This window comes from Mustela lutreola, chromosome 11 (assembly GCF_030435805.1).
Source record: "Mustela lutreola isolate mMusLut2 chromosome 11, mMusLut2.pri, whole genome shotgun sequence".
NCBI classification, from domain to species: domain Eukaryota; kingdom Metazoa; phylum Chordata; class Mammalia; order Carnivora; family Mustelidae; genus Mustela; species Mustela lutreola.
The window spans coordinates 20747989-20758069 of record NC_081300.1 but is presented as its reverse complement, the minus strand read 5'-3'; the positions used below and the strand labels follow the sequence as shown (position 1 = coordinate 20758069).

The 10081-nt window shown below is 36.2% G+C and overlaps 1 long non-coding RNA gene across 1 annotated transcript; it reads left to right on the top strand.

Moving 5' to 3' along the window:
- The first annotated feature begins 277 nt into the window (after positions 1-277).
- On the top strand, positions 278-5769 carry LOC131811138 (uncharacterized). Its single transcript, XR_009345820.1, has 3 exons — positions 278-370; positions 2359-2409; positions 5568-5769. It is a non-coding gene; the product is annotated as an uncharacterized LOC131811138 (long non-coding RNA).
- The last annotated feature ends 4312 nt before the right edge of the window (positions 5770-10081 follow it).

The following is a 10081-nucleotide window of genomic DNA, read 5'->3' as shown; positions in this document are numbered from 1 at the left end:
TCATAATCACTGAAAGAACGTGGGGTACAGAAGTTGCTAAGGTGGAAATAGTTAAGTACTGACATAATGTGTGAAAGAAGAATTCTAGATAATTTGACCCTGAATGAGGGGAAAATGGTATGGAAGGATCTGGTTTGACTTGTACAAGTTCTACAAAGTGACAATGAGTGGGTAAATTACTGAGAGCAGAAGTCAGATGAAATACAATGAGAGAGATTCACTTTTGTTTGATATCAGCCTTCTGTGAATGTGTAATTGCCTCAGGATGTGCCAAATCAATAATGATTCGGGATGAAGATTTGCTAGAACACAAGAAGCTTTAATAGCCAGTCCGGTGCACCTCCCAACAGTCCCCTGATAACTCAATTTGGTAAGTTCTTTTACTTCAAACACCAGAAAAGCAGATTGTTGTATGGAAATGCCCACATTTCAGATATTTTAGAAAACTAGCAATCGATGTGGGAATAAGACTCTTGAGTTTCATGACTCTGACACAGTCGTGGCCACTGGAGTCCAACCTGGGAGATCCTTAATAAATCACTGTGGATATTGGCTCTTTATAAACCCAAATCATTCACCTTGATTCCACCACATGGAAACAGCATGTGCATGAAGAAACAGGACGAGCTCTACATTTCTGTTTCCCAACCTGACTGTATAGAAAAATTTCCATAAGATTCTGCTCTGTTAATAAGAATGCAAATGAATGCACACATAAGGGAGATTCATTTTCACTTCTAGATTCTGTGTGCATTGAACAATTTGGATCTTTATTACCTTTGACTATAGCTCTTAGACGAAAAGTTAAATTAATGGCCACATTCGCTGTATATTTTGAAACCCACCTTTCAAATTTTTAGAAAGGGGATGGATTATGTGCAGGCTTCATCCTTTCAATAGAGCTTTCTATCAGAAGCTGCTGTTTAGTGAAGATTACAGGTTTAAGGACAGTCTCATCAATAAAGCTAGAGGTACAAAAGAGCCTCCGAATGTTTCAGAAGAGGGTAAGGGATTCAGCAACCACTGAACATTTTCATGGAGAGGTGGTATCTTTAATATTAGGATGAGAAATACATTGTAACCAGCTTTTCCTGCATCACCATCCAGGCTTGGGTTTCTTAACAGTTCTGTGAATAAGTGTTGTTTCTAATTTCCCCTACAGTCTTGTGATTTATGGGGTATGACTTGGTAACTAACTATGCTGGAGAAAAAATATAGAAATTGAAATTTCTGAATAAAGATGAATGTAAGGCATTACTTTGAACAAATAAGGGAAATGAGGGGCACTGACAAATTTTCTGTCATCATCTCTGACCACGGATGGCTTGACTAAAGTAGTTGGCTTGAAATTATTATACTAAATAAAACTTTGCTGTCCATTGACCAACTAGTTGGAGATTTCCTGAGCTAAGTTTCTTCAGAAATATAGTGCCAACTCTTAGCACCCAGACAGCACCCTTTGGCACCACTCCCCCATCTTCACAAATGACTTCATCCTCAAAGTTGGTCCAACCTCACTTACTGCAAATGTTTGAAACATTCCTTCATTCATCCACCACAAAGATGTTTAACTCCAAATATATGATGGATGCTGTGTCAAAGTCGGGTGCTAATAAATGGCTCTATTTAGATAAGAGGAAGACTAAAATTATCATTTTTATATACCCAACTCTTAATTATCCACATTAATAAAGGAATCAAGGAGATAAATAGTCCAAAATAAGGGATAATGCAAAAGCAATTTATATTTGGCTTCAGTATTCATTATGTGATTTTGAGGGTGAGCAAATTAACTTTCTAATTATGACTTGGCTTTTCAAAATGAGTTTGTATTCTCAACTGGCTTATGTTGAAACCCAGCTAGTTGTGTGCTAGAAGCCAAGAGAATTTGACCTGGAATTTGTAATTTTCAGCAAATGACTCATGCATATAATCAAAAGTTGATTTGTTCTGCCATTTGGAGAAGGTCTGTATCATTCCAATAGTCTCTGGAGAACAATGATGTAATGTAAATTACATCGGTACAATACCAGCCATAACAGACTTCAAGACAAGATTACTAGAGATAGTCATTTCAAGAGGAAGACACAGCAATACTAAATGTACATGTAATAGTATAACCCCAAAATATGTAAAGCAAAAAAGTTCTCAAAACTGAAAGAAGAAATAGACAAATATTCAGTCATAGTTGGAGAATTTAGCACACTTTGGCTCAGTAAGTGAGAGAATAAGCAGACAACAAATTACCAAGGATAATAAAATTTTGAATAACCTATAAAAACAACCAGACCTAATTGAAATTATGGGAGACTACAATTCAACAACAGCAGAATACATGTTTCTTTTGTGTTCCTACAGAACATTTATCCAAGCCTGACTTCTAGATCCCATCCTAACATATAATCTAAGGTAAGTCACTTTGCTTCCCTAAACTTCCATTTTCTTTAATTTGTTATACAGAATTTCTGGGGAGATTAACAGAGAAATATAAATTAAAACACAATGTAAAAATAAAAAGAGCTATATTCATAACAGTTACCAGTACAATACAGGATCAAGAATGTCTAAATAGAAAGACCTTAGACTACAACAGGTTGAAAGAGTATATTAGGGAATTTATTTCAGTGCTGACATTCACATATGTCAGTGCCATACTATTTAACTTAGCATGTAAGTTTCTTGAGAGGGGTTGAGAATGGAACTATTGATGGAAATAATGGGCCATTTTAAAAATGCTACTTTTCCTACCTCCATTTGCCTTCATGAAACAATCAGATAGTACTTCAGATTAATTATCTTTTTCATTTTCACCAGTTTACATCTACTTAGCTACTTCCATTTGTTGAAATAAACACACAAAAAAGTCAAATGCCTTCATATCACAGGTTCTTGCATTCTAAAAATCTAGAAAAGACAATACTGTTAGAGTCTAAACTGAGTTTGCTTGGACAATAAATATGAAGAGTTCTTTCTTGATATTTTTATTTTAATATTTAATAAGTAAGTAATTACTCTCTAAAAGTGTATCTGTATTCCGAATCAATTATATGCAGGGAACTATTGTGAGAACAGAATGAGATGATATGAGACAGAACTAAGGATCCCATAGTACTCTACTCAGTATGCAAGAGATTGTTATTGTTTTTCATCTGAGTTATTGAGGGTCTATTCGATCAGCCCCTCTCTTCAACATACATGCACACACAAAAATGCTTTGTAGAGAGGGAGCCACGTAAAGTAGAAAACATCCAGAAATGACTGAATAGAATAAAGGTTAAGGGAATGACATCAAGAACTCCTAGAAGTGGACATTATAGACAAGTTACTGTAATTACTCAACTCATTCTATTTTATCTCAAAAACCAAATATCAAAATTATTTGACTAAATGAACAGCCAAATTTGATCAAGGTAGAGATGCAGTCTACAAGATTCTGAAGAGGAATAACTGGAAGGGGAACAGTTGCCAAAGCAGAACAAGGCTAAAATAATGGCTCAGGGTTTACTCAGAGTGTCTGAGCACCTAGCAGGCCCAGCACAGTGGTGGAATCACAATGGGTCCTCAAGAAATATTCGTGTATTTGTATTGCAATCAAAACCTTCTCAGAGCCAATTTGATCTCCCTAGGCAATCAATGTTCTAGCAAAGTTAGGAGAGTTTTATCACTCTCAGTAACATAAAGTTGTTGCCCAAGAGCTGATGTTAAAGCAAGTTCTACTTTGATCATTTGTAAAACATGATAGGCTTGAGGGGGCTTTAAGATGGATATGACACTTATTGCAAAGAACTCTGATGATCTTCCTAAACTTCTACAAGTCTCACATAAACTATGTCTAATCTCTGTCCTCACCCAATAAACTATATTTGTAGCAGTAGTTAAAAGTAAGTATATGCATAAAGAAATCATACTTGATTTATATGTTCAAATACATTTGTGACACTTAACATCTTTATGATGACTTATAATTTATAGATTTCTTACTATTATAACTTCTTACCTTTCATTATGTTATTTCCCAATTTTGTACACAAACCATACACCAAAATAGACCTGATTATTCCCAAAATACGTATGTAAAAGTGAGGCTGAGTGACTCAATGGAGGCAGTTCTCAAAATTTTATGACAGAAACATCCCTAAAGTCAGAGGAAGATTAACCCTCAGAGTCTTGGAGTTAAAAGCAGTCTAACAAGGTAAACCTTCAGGACTCTTATTTTATCTTTATATTTTCTCCGAACTTCTGGATCTGAGTAGAATATAGGAGTGGAAGCAGGTCCACTGCAATAACCAGGCAATAAATAAATAAATAAATAAATAAATAGAAGCAGGCTATTGTTCCCATTGCAAAATCATATTATTAAAGACATTAGATATGTATTGAAGCAAAGAGGACTAAATGAATTTAATACAACAAAGGATAGAGTCCTTCTTATATGAGCTAATATTGATATCTATTTCTACCTTGAAGTCACTTGCTGAGATTAGGTATTGATTATGAATTGGGCTTGCTTTTGAAGAGAGAGTCTTTAGGAAAGGGGAAAAAAAAAACAAAGTTTTTCATGACACTCCATCGGCTGGCATATTGACTTAGAATCTAGAGGATCCCAAGACCATGTCTCAGTTTTCTCAGTGACAAAATTACTGAGTCTTGGGATATCTTGGGAGGTAGCAGAGCTCAGATAAAAAAGCAAAGTAAAAGCACGCACAGCATCTTGTGCTTTAGAAACAAAATTCTACTAGAAGGAGTCCTGTATTTAACAAAAAAAAATTTTCAGGAGACATGTGAATAGGTAAGGAAAGTGACTGACAGTTAAGAGAAAACATAAACATTACAAGCAAACCCACAGTTGATACACATATCAGTTATAAGGAAAGGATTTTAAACATAAACATGTTAAAAAAGAGAGAGAAACAATGATTAAAATGAATGAAAACACAGACCATTTCAATAAATAATTGGAATCTGTAAAAAAAAATCAAATACACATTCTAGAACTGAGAAATGGAATATAAAAATTAAAAATTCATTAGACATGTTAACAGCAGATTTGACAAAGCAGGAAACAGGATTAGTAAACTCAAAGACAAATCACTAAAAAATATTAAAATTAAAACACAAAATTTTAAAAAGGAAAAAAATAGAACAGATGGTAAGAGACATATAGAACACAAATGGTCTGACAAATGGAGTCCCCAAAGGAAAGGAGAAAGTAAAGAAACTGAAGTAGTAGTTACAGAGATGATGGCTGAAAATTTCCAAAACTGATAAAAATATAAAACCAACAGATTTCAGATGTGTCAGGAATACTAAGTGGGATAAATACAAAGGAAATCATACCTAGGCATATCATAGTATAACTGTAGAAGACCAAAGATAAATTTAATTTTTATTAAGTAAACTACGCCCAACATGCAGCTTGAACTCACAATCCTGATATCAATAGGCGCAGGCTCTATCCACTAAGCCAGTCAGTCACCCCACCAAAGATAAATTTTAAAGATGTGAGAGAAAAAAATGTTACAACACATTGAAATAATAAAATAATTTTGTGACTGATTTTTCAACAGAAACTTGGAAACAAGAAGACAATAAAACAATGCCTTTAAGATGCTACAGGAAGGTGTACCTGGGTGGCTCAGTCATTACGTGTCTGCCTTTGACTCAGGTCATGATCCCAAGATCCTGGGATTGAGCCCCACATTGGACTCCCTGCTCAGCGGGAAAACTCCTTCTCCCTCTTCCACTCCCCCTGCTTATGTTCCCTCTCTTGCTGTCTCTCTCTCTCTCTCAAATAAATAAATAAAATCTTAAAAAAAAAAAAAAGGCAGGAATCTGCAGTAGTGACCCATGGGCCAAATCTAGCTAGCAACTTGTTCTTGTAAATTAATGTTTACTGACACACAGCCTTGCCTATTTGGTTAAGTTTTATCTATGGCATCTTTTATATGACATTTGCAGGGGTAAGTAGTTTCTACAGAAATCATATGACCCTCAAAGCTAAAAATATTTACCATACAGCTCTTTTCAGAAAAAGTTTGCATACCCCTACATAAAATAACAATTAAAGAAGAAAAATGCTTAACTCAAGAGCTAACAGGGAAGATAAAATGGAACAAAAATATTGGATTACCATCAAAGAGGCACAAAATAAACAATACAGAAACAAAACCTGACAGCCTTCCCTTTGACATCAGGAACACGACAAGGATGCCCACTCTCACCATTCTTGTTCAACATAGTACTAAAAGTCCTAGTAAGTGCAATCAGACAACAAAAAGAAATAAAATGTACTCAAATTTGCAATGAAGAAGTCAAATTCTCTCTCTTCACAGATGACATGATACTTTATATGGAAAACACAAAAGAGTCGACCCCCAAACTGCTAGAACTCATAGAGCAATTCGGTAATATAGAAACATACAAAACCTATATATAGAAATCAGTTGCTTTCTTATACAATAACAATGAAAATATAGAAAGAAATTAGAGAATAGATTCCATTTACTATAGCACCAAGAACCATAAGATATCTGGGAATAAACCTAACCAAAGAGGTAAAGGATCTGTACTTGAGGAACTACAGAACACTCATGAAAGAAATTAAAGAAGACACAAAAAGGTGGAAGAGCATTCCATGTTCATGGATCAGAAGAATAAACACTGTTAAAATGTTTATACAGCCTAGAGCCATCTATACTTTCATTGCCATCCCAATCAAAATTCCACTGGTATTTTTCAAAGAGCTGGAACAAATAATCCTAAAATTTGTATGGAACCAGAAGAGACCCTGAATTGCTAAGGAAATGTTGAAAAAGAAAAAACTGGAGGCATCACATTTCCTGATTTCAAGCTTTACTACAAAGCTGTGATCATCAAGACAGCATGGTACTGGCACAAAAAAACATAGGCCAATGTAACAGAGTAGAGAGCCCAGATATGGACCCTCAACTCTATGATCAGATAATCTTCAACAAAACAGGAAAAAATATACAGTGGGGGAAAAGACAGGCTCTTCAATAAATGATGCTGGGAAAATTGGACAGCTATGTGTAGAAGAATGAAACTTGACCATTCTCTTACACCATACACAAAGATAAACTCAAAATGGATAAAAGACCTCAATGTGAGGCAGGAATCTATCAAAATCCTACAGGAGAACATAGGCAGTAACCTCTTCAACATCAGCCACAGCGTCTTTCAAGACATGTCTCTAAAGGCAAAGGAAACAAAAGCAAAAATGAACTTTTGGGACTTCATTAAGATCAAAAGCTTCTGCACAGCAAAAGAAACAGTCAACAAAACAAAGAGGCAACTCATGGAATGGGAGAAGATATTTGCAAATGACACTACAGATAAAGGGCTGATATCCAAGATCTATAAAGAACTCCTCAAACTCAACATACAAAAGCAGATAATCACGTCAAAAAATGGGCAGAAGATATGAACAGACACTTCTCCAAGACATACAAATGGCTAACAGACACATGAAAAAATGTTCATCATCATTAGCCATTAGGGAGATTCAGATCAAAACCATATTGAGAAACTACTTTACACCAGTTAGAATGGCCAAAATTAACAAGATAGTAAACAACAAGTGTTGGAGAAGATGTGGAGAAAGGTGGGAATGCAAAGTTGGTGCAACCACTTTGGAAAACAGAGTGGAAATTCCTCAAGAAATTAAAAACAGAGCTACCCTATGATCCTGCAATTTCACAACTGGGTATTTACCCCAAAGATACAGATGTAGTAAAAAGAAGGGTCATCTAGGGTGGAGAGGGTTATGTACGTTGGGGTGGGTATGTGATATGGTGAGTGCTGTGAAGTATGTAAGCCTGACAATTCACAGATCTGTACCCCTGGGGCAAATAATACATTATATGTTAATAAAAATAATTTTTAAAAAAAGAAGGGGCCATCTGTACCCCAATATTCATAGCAGCAATGGCCATAGTCACCAAACTGTGGAAAGAGTCAAGATGCCCCTCAACAGACAAATGGATAAGGAAGATGTGGCCCATATATACAATGAAGTATTATGCCTCCATCAGAAAGGATGAATACCCAACTTTTGTATCAATATGGACGGGACTGGAGGAGATTATGCTGAGTGAAATAAGTCAAGCAGAAAGAGTCAATTATATGGTTTCACTTACTTGTGGAGTATAAGGAATAACATGGAGGACATTGGGAGATGGAGCAGAGAAGTGAGTTGGGGGAAATTGGAGGTGGTGACAAACCATGAAAGACTGTGGACTCTGAGAAACAAACTGAGGGTTTTGGAGTAGAGGAAGGTAGGGTGTTGGGTGAGCCTGGCAGTGGGTATTATGGAGGGCACATATTGCATGGAGCACTGGGTATGGTGTATAAATAATGAATTTTGGAACACTGAAAAAAAATTAAATTAAATTTTACAGAAAGAAAGATCAAACTAAAAATAAAATAAATGGTAAAATGATAGGCTTGCACCTAACTTAAACAATAATGAACTAAATATTTCAATTAAAAGACAGAGATTTGCATTCTGGATAAAAAAAACATAAAGGATAGGGGCACCTGGATGACTCAGTGGGTTAAAGCCTCTGCCTTCGGCTCAGGTCATGATCCCGCGGTCCTGCGATCGAGCCCCGCATCGGGCTCTCCGCTCAGCAGGGAGCCTGCTTCCTCCTCTTTCTCTCTGCCTGCCTCTCTGCCTACTTGTGAACTCTCTGTCAAATAAATAGATAAAATCTTTAAAAAAAAATAAAGGATAAAAGACTTACTTTAAATATAAGAAAACAGATCATTTGAAAGGATGGAGAAAGATTTACCATGCAGGCACGTACCAAAAGAAAGCCAATAAGCTGATAGTAATATGCGATGACGTTCCAGTGAAGCTTGATCCTGAGGCTTGGGTGAGCTTCCTGGATTGGTAATACACTATACATGACGTCTCATATCAGTTCTAGGAAGTACTGCATCCTGACTTCACATCTAGAACCTCCCTGGTCTCTGCCCTATGCTTCTCTTCTGGCTAATTCTAATCTATTTATGGTAATAAAACATAACCATGAGTATAGCAGCTTTCAGTGAGGTCTGTGAGTCTTTATTGCAAATTATTGAGCTGAAGGGTGGTTTGGGAAACCCATCAACTTACACTTGGTGTTGGAAATTGAGGGCGATTTTAGAAACTGTGCCCTCTAAACACTGTAGTTAACCTAAACTCCTCAGACAAGGGTATGTTTTGACTGATTTTGCTACAGTTCTACTCCCACTTCTTAGTGAGTCAGGCAAAATTAGAGTTGTCACATAGCATGGTTTCATGGCTATTTGTTTATCCTTCCATTTTTTCTATTGCTCCAGACATGATTTACAATATTACCATCAAATTGTATGCTCTGTTTCAATCTGGATCCCTATGATTTTTATGGATAATAGGAAAACATCACCAAAGGAGGAAGAAAAAAAAAAACAGAAAACTGAAACTTTCGATGATTCTCCAGGTCCCTACGATCTCGACGTACACAGCTGACACAACTCCTTTCCCTCCCAGACCTTGGGCTGTATTTAGACCATCCTTTGCTTGTTCGGGCATCTGTAACTTGATGTACATAATTCCTTTGGAGGAATTCCTTTGGATCTCCTTCCATATCCTCTTGTCAATTCCAACCTCCTTCAGCAACACAACTCAAGTCACTGCTTCTCCATGAAGTTCTGTCAGTGATGGCTCTGACCTCATCAGGTTGATGGGGACATTCAATGAGGTGATATTTAGAAAGGACTCAAGATATTACCTGACACACGTTAGCATTAGCTGCTGTCACTATTACTATTACACCAACTATCGCTATAATATTCTCCCTATTTTATTCACAGTGTCTACAATTAAGCCTTTAATTGAATCTGTAAAAGTTATTCTTTAATTTTATGCCCATTAGCTTCTGGATTATTATGGCCTGAGGACAGGATCTTTGTCCATTACTTCCCATATGATGGTAGAGAAATTCAGGCTCAAAGTAACTGCTGGATCTTTTTAACTTAATGATAAATTCTGAGAACACTGGAAGGGACAACACATAATCTAGATATTCAGATAAGGGGC